Source organism: Pinus tabuliformis, chromosome 2_2, assembly GCF_031772625.1.
Source record: "Pinus tabuliformis cultivar Carrire ecotype Pingquan chromosome 2_2, CPIR1, whole genome shotgun sequence".
Taxonomy (NCBI): Eukaryota; Viridiplantae; Streptophyta; class Pinopsida; order Pinales; family Pinaceae; genus Pinus; species Pinus tabuliformis.
In genome coordinates, this window is record NC_142300.1 from 634833548 (window position 1) to 634844447 (window position 10900).

The 10900-nt window shown below is 32.9% G+C and overlaps 2 pseudogenes; both read right to left on the reverse strand.

Moving 5' to 3' along the window:
- Positions 1-237: 237 nt before the first annotated feature.
- On the reverse strand, positions 238-2156 carry LOC149194228 (LRR receptor-like serine/threonine-protein kinase ER1; annotated as a pseudogene).
- A 522-nt stretch (positions 2157-2678) lies between these two features.
- Positions 2679-6426, reverse strand: LOC149194229 (uncharacterized; annotated as a pseudogene).
- Between the last annotated feature and the right edge of the window lie 4474 nt (positions 6427-10900).

Below are 10900 nucleotides of genomic sequence, written 5' to 3' on the forward strand. Positions count from 1 at the left end.
ACCATGCACAAATAATTTTCTCATAACACTGGGCACTCTTGTTTTCTCTAGCTACCAATCTCTGACTTTTCTAGAAGACTCTATTCCATAAAAAAATTGCAAAATCCGATCTTTGGATGTAAGAAGCTAACTTATTTTCCACTGGCAGCGAAATGGAAAAATGTACAATTGGATGCATTTTTTATTGTGAGCTCCATTTGAGGCTTTTCCAAGCATTCATAATAGTCAAATAGTGTTCTATGAAATAACCTTTCCAAATATCATAAACAAATGTCCATCAAAAGTGTTTCTCATGCTTCTTATAACATCTTTGTGATTTCCTTCCACATACTCATCCAAATATCTCTTGTAGTTATTGATGGGGGATGGTTGGTTTACTCGGATACTTGGAGCTTGTTTAGAAGTTGGTACTAATGACTACAAAACTATGGTAACCTCATGCATGGTGGGATGGTTAAAAGTTTGTCTCATTGTGCAAAGCAGTGCAAGATGGAAGATCATTCTTACAACCCCAAGATCTATGTAGGTTGTTGCTACTTATTCATCTACAATTAAATATTATTGTATTGTTGTTTGCTTTTGATAGAATCTACATTCAAATTCCATGTCAAAGAAACCAATATTATTTATTTATTTTCTTCATCCATGCAACATCTCAAGACAAACAAGCTTCACAATTGACAAAAAGGCAATCCCAACTGAAGAAAATTTATTCATTATCATCTCACCAACTGAAGGAAATTAGATTCCTTATCCACAACTTTCATCTTTATGAGTAGCTCTAAATAAACAATGTTGTAGGCTTACACATCATATTTCTCACTAAGCCTAGATGCCCTTGCATATTCAGGGTCAATATAACTAATAGTACCCATAACATAGTTAGAGGTGTGGGTTTTTGTAGAAGGGATACACTTAGCAACACCAAAGTTTGAAAAATGTGCTTCAAATTGGAAGTTTTTACATCTTTGTAGATAATACATGAGTTACAACCATGATGGAGATATGCTAGACGTTGTGCATCTCCCAAATCAATCATTAGACTTTTATTCCAGTCTATCTTAATATTCTTTGAATATCCTACATACAAGATGCATTACATGGATTTTCCAAGTAGGTCATTAGAAAACATTCACTATATATGAAAGGCTAGTTAGAATCTTCTGTTAAAGCCTATATGACTATTATACATGTAAATTTCTAGATAGGTTTTGCCATCCATTTCACTCACCATGTAAGATGTTCCATAGACTTCCATTCACCATGTAGTCATAGAACAACAAATTTCCATGTGGAGAAAGAGAATAACCATGCAAACTCACAAGATTTCGATGCTTGATGCTTCCAACAGTCTCAAACTTAGTTTCAAATTGGTGCAAACTTTGTGGATAGTGTGTGTATAGTATTTTAATAGAAATTGGCTTCCAATTCTTGAGAACACATTTATAAACTGTGCTTGTAGCACAATAACCAATTACATATTTCTCATTCAATTTTTTTGTGATTTGCATTATGTCATCATACATGTGGAGGGCCATGTCCATGTGCAATATTACTAGCCTTGGAGAACTTGGTCAGGACATCAAAGCATTTTTTAAACAAGGGACACATATTGATGTTGATATAATTCTTAAGTCCATGATATAATCCAGAGAAATAATACCTTGACCCATTTTGTTTGTTGACCCTTTGGTAAATCGTTTAGGCTGATTTGAATGGTAGAGAGCTATAATGATCAAACATACTAATAAAGCGGAACCCAACAATATGAAAATTGTAGATGGTGTTGAGACTCAAGCTGTCCAGTTTCAAAATAAACTTAATACTTTTAAAAATATAATTTCACAGAAAATTTTATCACAAAACAAAACTAATCTATGGAATCTAAAATTTAGTTAATGTTTCACCTTTTGATTGTCTGGAGTATATCCCACAAAGTGATCCAATCCAATTGCCACAGAGACCTGGATTTCCTAAAAACATGTTGCAATAATCAATCCCGTCAGATGAAATGCACAAATCCACTAATAACCAGAAATAATACCAAATTTAATCTAGAAAAAAATGTTTACATTATATCTACATCTTTCTGAGGTAAATCTTGTAAAGCTCTTTATGACAGGAATATTACCAGACAAATTGTTGTAGGAGAGATTTATGTGAAACAATTGAAATCATTTCCAGTATAAATTAGTACACGGACTAGAAATATGAATATTATTTCCTTTGTAATTTCACAACAAAATGAACTTAGAATAAGTGATGGGATTTAGATGAATTATTATAGTGTAGTAAGGCTGAAAAATGGTCAACTAGTATGACACCTCCCTTGATAAATTGTTGTTATTCAATATCATGTATATGATCTAACTCCAAAGTTATTTTCAGAATAACTATGAACCTATTAAATAAATTGTATTTTATAAGTCATTCCAAGGAACTTATAGTGAGACCAAATTCTGTAGTTATTCAAGTTCTTGAGGAATGAGACCTGATAATCACTTAGTAGAAAGGTACCTACATTGAATACATATCACACCATGTTACTATGTCATTAAAGTGGTAATGGGTACAATACTTAGCGATGTGGATGAAACACAACTATATAACACGTTTGCAGGCTACACAAATCAAGTACAAAGGACTTCAATATCCTTGATGCCTCTCAGGGTTCCAGATTATGCTGGGAGAAAACCACTCAGTTTATTTCCACTCAAATTCCTTGAATTCACAATCTAATAGAGATCACAAGGATTAATATAACATCTACCCATAGAAACTTGGTTTTTTTTATAAAAAGGAAAAAAAAACTACATGTGAAGCTTAAAATTTTAAAAGATGATCCAAATCCCCAACAAATCCCAGAATAGGTCAAGAAATATCATTTTTAGAGAGGTCCCTAAACATTCACATCATATCAGAGATCAATCAAAAAGGATATTTTACCCTTTTTCCTTTAGAGAAACTATGTTTTTAGATGAAATTTTATTGGGGAGACTAGGAAGCTTAATCAAGACACTCAAATAAAAAAATGCACAGTCTATCTAGATTTATAATATGTCCTAGCTCCATGAAATTTCTCCCTTGATGTTGTTGGAGGACATTTTTTTGTAAAACCCACAAAAAAAATTATTAATCACTTTTAATGTACTTTTAATAAATTCAATGGTTCATTATGTTATATAAATCGATCACATTGGCTATGGCTTACAAACACTTACAAATAAGTGAGGTTGTCAAGTTTACGAAATTCCAAAGGAACAGTTCCATTCAAATGATTTCCATGTACATTGCTACACAACAAAAGTTAAGAAAAGACATAGACTCAATATTGTTAGACAAATAGCAAGATTATATCCCATAATTTCTCTAGTAAACTTGAAGATTATATTACTTACAAATAATTAAGAGCAATGCATGAACTAAGTTTCACTAAAATAACACCTTCAAGATGATTTTTAACAGGGTTCCCATCCCTACAAAATACAACCTAGTAGTGTTAAACATTTATAGAAAAAATCCACAAAATTCAATGATTAATGTGTATTGTCTAATTAGATTTGAATTTACTTCTACCATGCAAACATAAAATTATCATTCAAACAATTTTTCCGACTTCCCCAACTCAAGTGGAATCTGCCTTGTAAGTTGATTTTCATTTAGCTGCTTGCATATCCATGTACTGGTCACTACCAATGGGGATTCTCTTATCATTCAAATCCAATTTATAATTTTTTCATTGTATACATGATGATAGATGTGATTTAAAGCTCTTACCAGTAGCTCATCTTTGTCATGTTCCCCAATTCTGGTGGAATAGATCCTGTGAGATTATTACTGTGCAAATATTTGAGAATTACAAAGGAAAGAGTAACAAAATAAATTTAAAATGAATGAAAGTAATAGTCAAAATGCAGGGAACTAGAGGATATAATTCAAGCATTTAAGTATGCAAGAAACTTACAACTTCCAAATGTAATTCAAATTGCCTAGGATAGGAGGAATTGTTCCAGTAGGATGATTATCACTTAAATCCCTATAACAAAGATACTAATGCATTAGTGCACTAAAGTATAAACCAAAATTGTATATTCAAATATTTAATAAGGATCACAAAACATTGATCAATGAAATAAGGAATATGAATTGATTCTACATAAGAAATGTACTGACAATGTCCAAAAACAATATGGGTTTTAATTGAGCTAAGATTGCATGGATTTTATGGGTAGAGGTTACACTTTTAATCAAATTGCAAGAAAATTGTGTAGAAGTTGAGATCCAACAAACACTTTACTTACATAACAACCAGAGCCTGCATGAGACCAATCACTTATGGAATCCTTCTTTCAATTTTTTTCCTTGTAGTGACCTATGGAAACCACTTCAAAATTAGGCTATGACAACAAAAGCAAGAAATTTAATGTCATTCCTTGGATGGTACATACCATGCAACTAACTAAATACTTATCCAACCTGCATTATGTCATATCCCTCCCTATTTAACAAAAAATTTATGATACTCTCTTTCACTAACATAATATACGATGAATAGAAGATGGATCAGTGTTGTTATAAGACACTAGAACACAACTTAGCTCTAGAAAATTTTATACTTACAGAGTAGCCACTTGTAGAAATCCAATGTTGAAGGGGATCCCTACTATGAGTTGATGGTATGACAAGTACCTTATAACAAAACCAGTACAATAAGTCTTAAATATGCATCACAAAATCCATGCATCAAAATATAGTTGTCAACCCATTTGGCCATTTATAACTCAGTTGGGAAAATAAGAAAAACATACAAAATCTCAAGCTTGTACAGTTTCCAATATTATCAGGAATAGTTCCCGCCAAGTTGTTTCTTTGCACATCACTGCGTGACATAGATAAAAATGTTTAAAGGTAAAAAATGTTTGAGTTTCCACCAATAATCTTGTATGTAAAATCCCTTAATGTACTGCAATTGCTATGCTAAGATGCAACAATTTAAATATCAATGCTCTAAAAAATATACATCTCCTCTAGAAGATACAAGTGTAGTGACTTACAAGTACCACAACCCTGTCAAGTGACACATGTCAGGGGAGAGTGTTCCAACTAAGAAGTTGTTGTGCAACCCCCAGGAAATTATAAAAATATGATAATTTCATATAGAAGCTCCAAATTTTGGTTTGCAAAAACAGGCAAGAACAATATTGATTAACTTGAAAGTTTCCTTTGAAACTTTAACAGGAAAATAATGACACCTTTTGCATAACAAGGAAACATAGCCATACAATCATAAAGGATCCATACCCTTACAAATATTGCAAATATTCATTCCAATAGATAAGCTTGGGAATCTCCCCACTTAATTGATTATGTTCCAAGTCCCTAGAAAAATTCAAAAGCATATAATTTAATAATGGGCTCTCTAGACTTTCCACATCCTATAAACTTTTTCAACAAGTACAGAACTCAAAAGAGAGTAGAACCCAAACTAGCACTCCCAACTTACATAGTCTTCAAGTTTAGAAACTAAGACAACGTCAAAGCAATAGGTCCCATTAACTTGTTATTCTTCACAATCCTGTAAATTTGGTCTATGTGTTAAGGAAACTTCCATTCTTTTCTAATACAGGTCAAAATACATAAATGATTACAAACTGAACAAAACCCTCTATAGGAGCTAACAACCACAGGATGCTACAATACTTACAGTTGTTCAAGTTGTTTCAACTTCAATATCGAAAAAGGAATGTATTCATATAAATCATTATAAAAGACATCTCTACAACAACATTTAAGATGAAATCAACTCAAGGCATTCTATGAAACCATTAGATTAATAACTATTTGATTTCACTAAAGAGATGTTTAGAGGAACATAGTAGATTGGTTGGTCATATTATATCTCATCAAAATACATTCTTGTTTTTAGCATAATACTTGATTTTGACCCATTTATCTATAAAAATAATAATATAGTAACCTTCAACCAGATCTTGAGTGTTGGGATATGATCAAATCTGCTTAAACCAACTTGCAGTTGACTATTATTTTTGTTTGGACGTATAAACATTTGAAATGGGGCCTTCCTAGAAGAGTCGATCCACTGCATTAAGAAAGAAGCCAAACCCAACATGTTGTCGCAAGATGAGAAATAAAATATCCAAGATTTTCAAAGCAGAGCAATAGCCAATCTCATCAGGAATTTGGCCATAAAGACCATTTCTTTTGAGGTCACTGCATACACAACATAATAAATCAACTAAGAACACCATAAGATTATAAATACTTGCTCCATATAAATGGAATTGTAATAATCAACTTAAATGACAACCCAAACAATTTAAAAACAAATATACATTAGACCTATGGATTCACATACATTGATTCTAGACTTTTCGGATTGCCAATGACTGGGGATATCTTTCCCATGAGATTTCTCCTCAAAATATCATTTTTCTTTATACTTCCATATTGTTCTATGTTAAAGTAATTAGTTAAACAAGGAGAAATCCACCTTTAAAATTAAGAGAAGTACCATAAAACTATAAGGTTTTTGTTGTAGCAATTTCAAATCAGAGTCATATTTGTTTCCAAAACATCAAACAAGAGATATATATAACATCAAGTAACTCAACCATAGATGTATTTGCCTCAGTAAGAGAGACATAAAATATCTCACATGATATGCCAATCGTTAGTAGTTACCACACCCTAAAACCTACATATGAGGCTAAAGTTCCATATCTTTAGGAATGGTGCACTCAGTAGTTACCGTACATCAATTATCATAAAATCACCTCTAGATGGTAGCCTATTCATCCCTTCATCAATCCTTGAGAATTTTCATGTTGCACCCTAAAACCTACATATGAGGCTAAAGTTCCATATCTCTAGGAATGGTGCACTGAACCTGAGGTACCCTTCCACCTAGGTTCTTTTACTTATTTCTATTGCCAGAATAAAAGTTGCAGCAATAATTTTCATACCAAGGCATGTTATTCCTAGTTAAGACACAAAAGAAAATGGCTTAAATGCTTGATTTGATTCGCTTCAAACATACTACAGGTAGAGTAACCAACTTTTATTTCTATTATAGTTAGTTGGTAAAGTATTTTTCTTCCAGTCGTTGCATCAAGCCCTCATCATTGCCATCATGGGCAATCAGAGTGTAGAAATGCCTCTAAGAGGAAATACAAAGTCATTTCCCAAGATCAACTCATAAATTAAGAAAGGATGTCATCCATGAATTCAAATTTTGCAATGGTCATTGTTTCAACATATGTATTTGACCCTTGCCAACCTTAATTTCAAATTTTGTGGTAATGGAAGTGCCAATGTTTTCTCTTTGAAACATTGACTATGATCTAGTTTCTCAATGTCTAGCATATATATTACAAGGTGCGTGAAAAAAATTTGTTCTCCTCTCAATGCTCATGCGAGCCATTAGTTGTTGCCTCGGTTTTAGACTATGGGAGCAGAGCACGAACACAGAAATAGATTTGCCTAGGGTGTTATAGGGCACCATCAATATTTGGCTCATAGAAAAAAACCTTTGAATGATAAAACCTGACACCACCCATGCTTCATGGGGACATAGAAACTATGGATGGGAAATACCTTAGACATACACCCATTTATGGCACTGGAGGGAATTATGGAATGGTAAATGCCCCAACTGTGCATCCATTGATGGCACTCAAGGAAACTATGGAAATTCCTTGGTTGCACACCCATTGAGGGCATCTGAGGAACCTGTGGAATGGGAAATTGAAATTACCTGGTGCTAAAATAGATTGCATTTTATCTCTAAGAAAAAAGAAGCATGGAATGGGAAATGGAAATGCCCTGGTGACAAATTGCATTTTAGTGTTATGAAAAAAGAAAAGTGTTATGTCGCTATAGAGACCAAAGAGAATAATAAAGAATTATGTCACTATAGAGACCAAAGAAAATAATTATTTATTAATTAAAATAAATAATAATATGAAGTCTTTGCTACTCTTCGATGTTATAAGAAATTTCTTGAATGGTTATGTTTTGAGAATGTTGATGCCCAAAGTGAAAATCTCAAGGAATTGTTTTCACTTTTTTCAGGAACAACACATGGAAAGATCATGTGTAATATTCTATAGAGAGACTGATATGCTATGGAGTCCCTCTCATCATAATAATAATATAGTAAGAAAAATGAATGAGAAGAAAGGGGTAAAGAATTTTTCAACCATTATTGGTGGTTCAGTGGGAGGAGTACTCCTTGTTCTTTTACTGGGAGTAGCAGTCCTCTGCATTCAAAGACATGAAACAAGAAATTCAAAGACAAATGAGTTAGGAGAAAGTACATTACATATTGGAGGAGGATTTCCCAACATGAGCAGGCTTGGAGAAAAAATTTCATATGCCCAGTTGCTTGAAGCAACCAACAAATTGGACCCTGCTTCTCTGATCATGCTTGGTCCCTTGGGATAATTTTACAATGGGGTGCTCATGCAGAGTGGTGTAGCACAAGTGGTGGTGAAGAGAATTGAATTTAATAGAGTGAAGAAGGATCTCTATGTTTAGGAGCTTGATGTCTTCAGCAAGGCATCACATACAGGATTGGTTCCTCTGCTAGGGAAATGCTTCGAAATGAAATATGAGAAGTTTCTTGTGTACAAGTATATGCCTAATGGAAATCTTGAATTCATTATGCTCAAGAAAAATGGTCCAAATAATACTAAGGATTTTCTTTTCAATCCTCTAGATTGGATAGCCAGGCTCAATATTGCTATAGGAATTGTTGAAGCTCTGGCTTATCTGCATCATGAGTGTTCTCCTCCAATCATACACTAGTACTTATCCTTTCTCCTATGTTGTCTTAAGTTAAATTTGACTTATAATCCTCCGATGAAATCTAATAATAGGTATGTAGCTATCTTACATTTAACATTCATGTCTTCCTAGTTTCACAAAAAATTAAAATTATAGAATATAATTAAAGTATCTTTAAGGAGTAGGAAGACCTAGTAGAATCTATGGCACTGAGTAGAAAGTTATCATAGATTTTGTATAAAAGTTATGCAACTTAGATATCAATACACATGTTTTGAACTTGTAAAACATCATTCATTGACTACTTGTTTAGAGTGCATAATCAATAAACTATGTGAAGTATGAAATCTTAATGTTTTATGAATTGTTTATACCTTGTTGTTATAGAATACATCACATGCATTTCATCCTGGACTTATCCTTGCTTGCAAAGAAAGAATAGATGCCTATCTTGATTTATGTTTTTTTCTTTTTCTCGTTTTCACTATTAGATGAGAATAGTTGAGCTTCATTTGATAAATTATGTCTATTTTATGCATGGAGCTTAGACCATACATACCGCTACATACTTGTTCATGTGTCTGCATGGCACAAAGTTTAAACAACTACATGCACCTGTGACAATTGATTGCAGGGAAACTATTTTGCAATTCTAATTGCATGTGCTGCATAAGTGAATTTCAATATTATTGCTTTGGTGATTGATGGTTTGTACTTTTTTGTTGAAACAAGTGAGAAATGAAATTAGAAAATATTGATGAACATTCTCTCATAAATATGTTTATTTAGGTAGATGTAAGTAGGTCAAGTTTTTCATGTTTGATGATCTTGGAGTGTAATCAATGGTATTGAGTCCTTGCCTTGATATCCCATGAGTGTATGAAGGCTAAAAACAATGTCAGGATGAACAATGCAGAGAAGCTAAAACATTTAGTTTAAAAAACTCTTCTTAACAACAATACATTATTCAAATTTGAGAGAAATTGAGTGCATTTTGTTGTTGTTTATCACGCACATTAAGACAAGAAACATTTTACTAGATGATAAATTTGAAGTAAGGCTTAGTAGCTTAAGTTCTGTAGATAGTCAAGAGGGAGACTCTCAACCTGTCTTGGTTACACGACTCTTGGCCATTTCCTAGTATGTATCCCATGGCCTTTGGTATGTATATTCATAATTTTCATGTGCTCTTTTGCTTTGTCAAATACATTCAAAAATTGTTAGTTATGGCTCAACATCCCCTGTACTCCAAACCCAAAACTATAGCATAATCTTTTATCCATCTCCAATCATTGCTTCATTTGTTCTTCAATATTTGGCTGACTTTACTTTATATTTATGAAGAATTCAAGATGTATAAGCTATGGTGTTTCCATAATATGGGTTTGTAATCATATAATACATAAATTTCATTGTGTTGTAGATATAGTAATTGGGGTTTAAATAATTATATAATTTTTTTGAGGAGCACAAATGTAGCTCATGGGACCAAGGAGACTTAGGTTCATCACCCACTACATGTGCACATGATATTTACTATTTTGAAAAAGTCTTGTTGCAGATCATTTCAGGGAACATTACCACCATTGAATGCAATGACATGCGAGTTGGTGAGTCTTCATGGCTAGACCATGCTTTGCCACTACTCGACATTTATGACAAGGATAATCTTCCTCGAATCATTGATCCTTATCTCATTAAAGATGAGGACCTGCTAGAGGAAGTCTGGGTCGTGACTATAATGGCCAAGGTTTGTCCCAAACCTCGACTATCCAAGAAATTTTCATAACACATTATTTGTTCTCTTTGGTCTTTGTAATTTTAAATTTGCATAACCAATATTTTACTTCTTGTCGATGATATTTGTTTTTCATAACGCATTATTCGTTTTGAAATATTGAAAATATTGCAATAAATATTCTATGGTAGGCCACACACCAACGAAATAGTCTATTCATTGCTTATCTATTAAGTAGATTCATGCTACAGCTAGAAGTTAATTTGCGTTCTCTGTATTATATTGATACTTACAAATTGAAACAGAAACCTATAACAGAGGTGCATGACAACATGCAAATAAGATAATATTTATGCC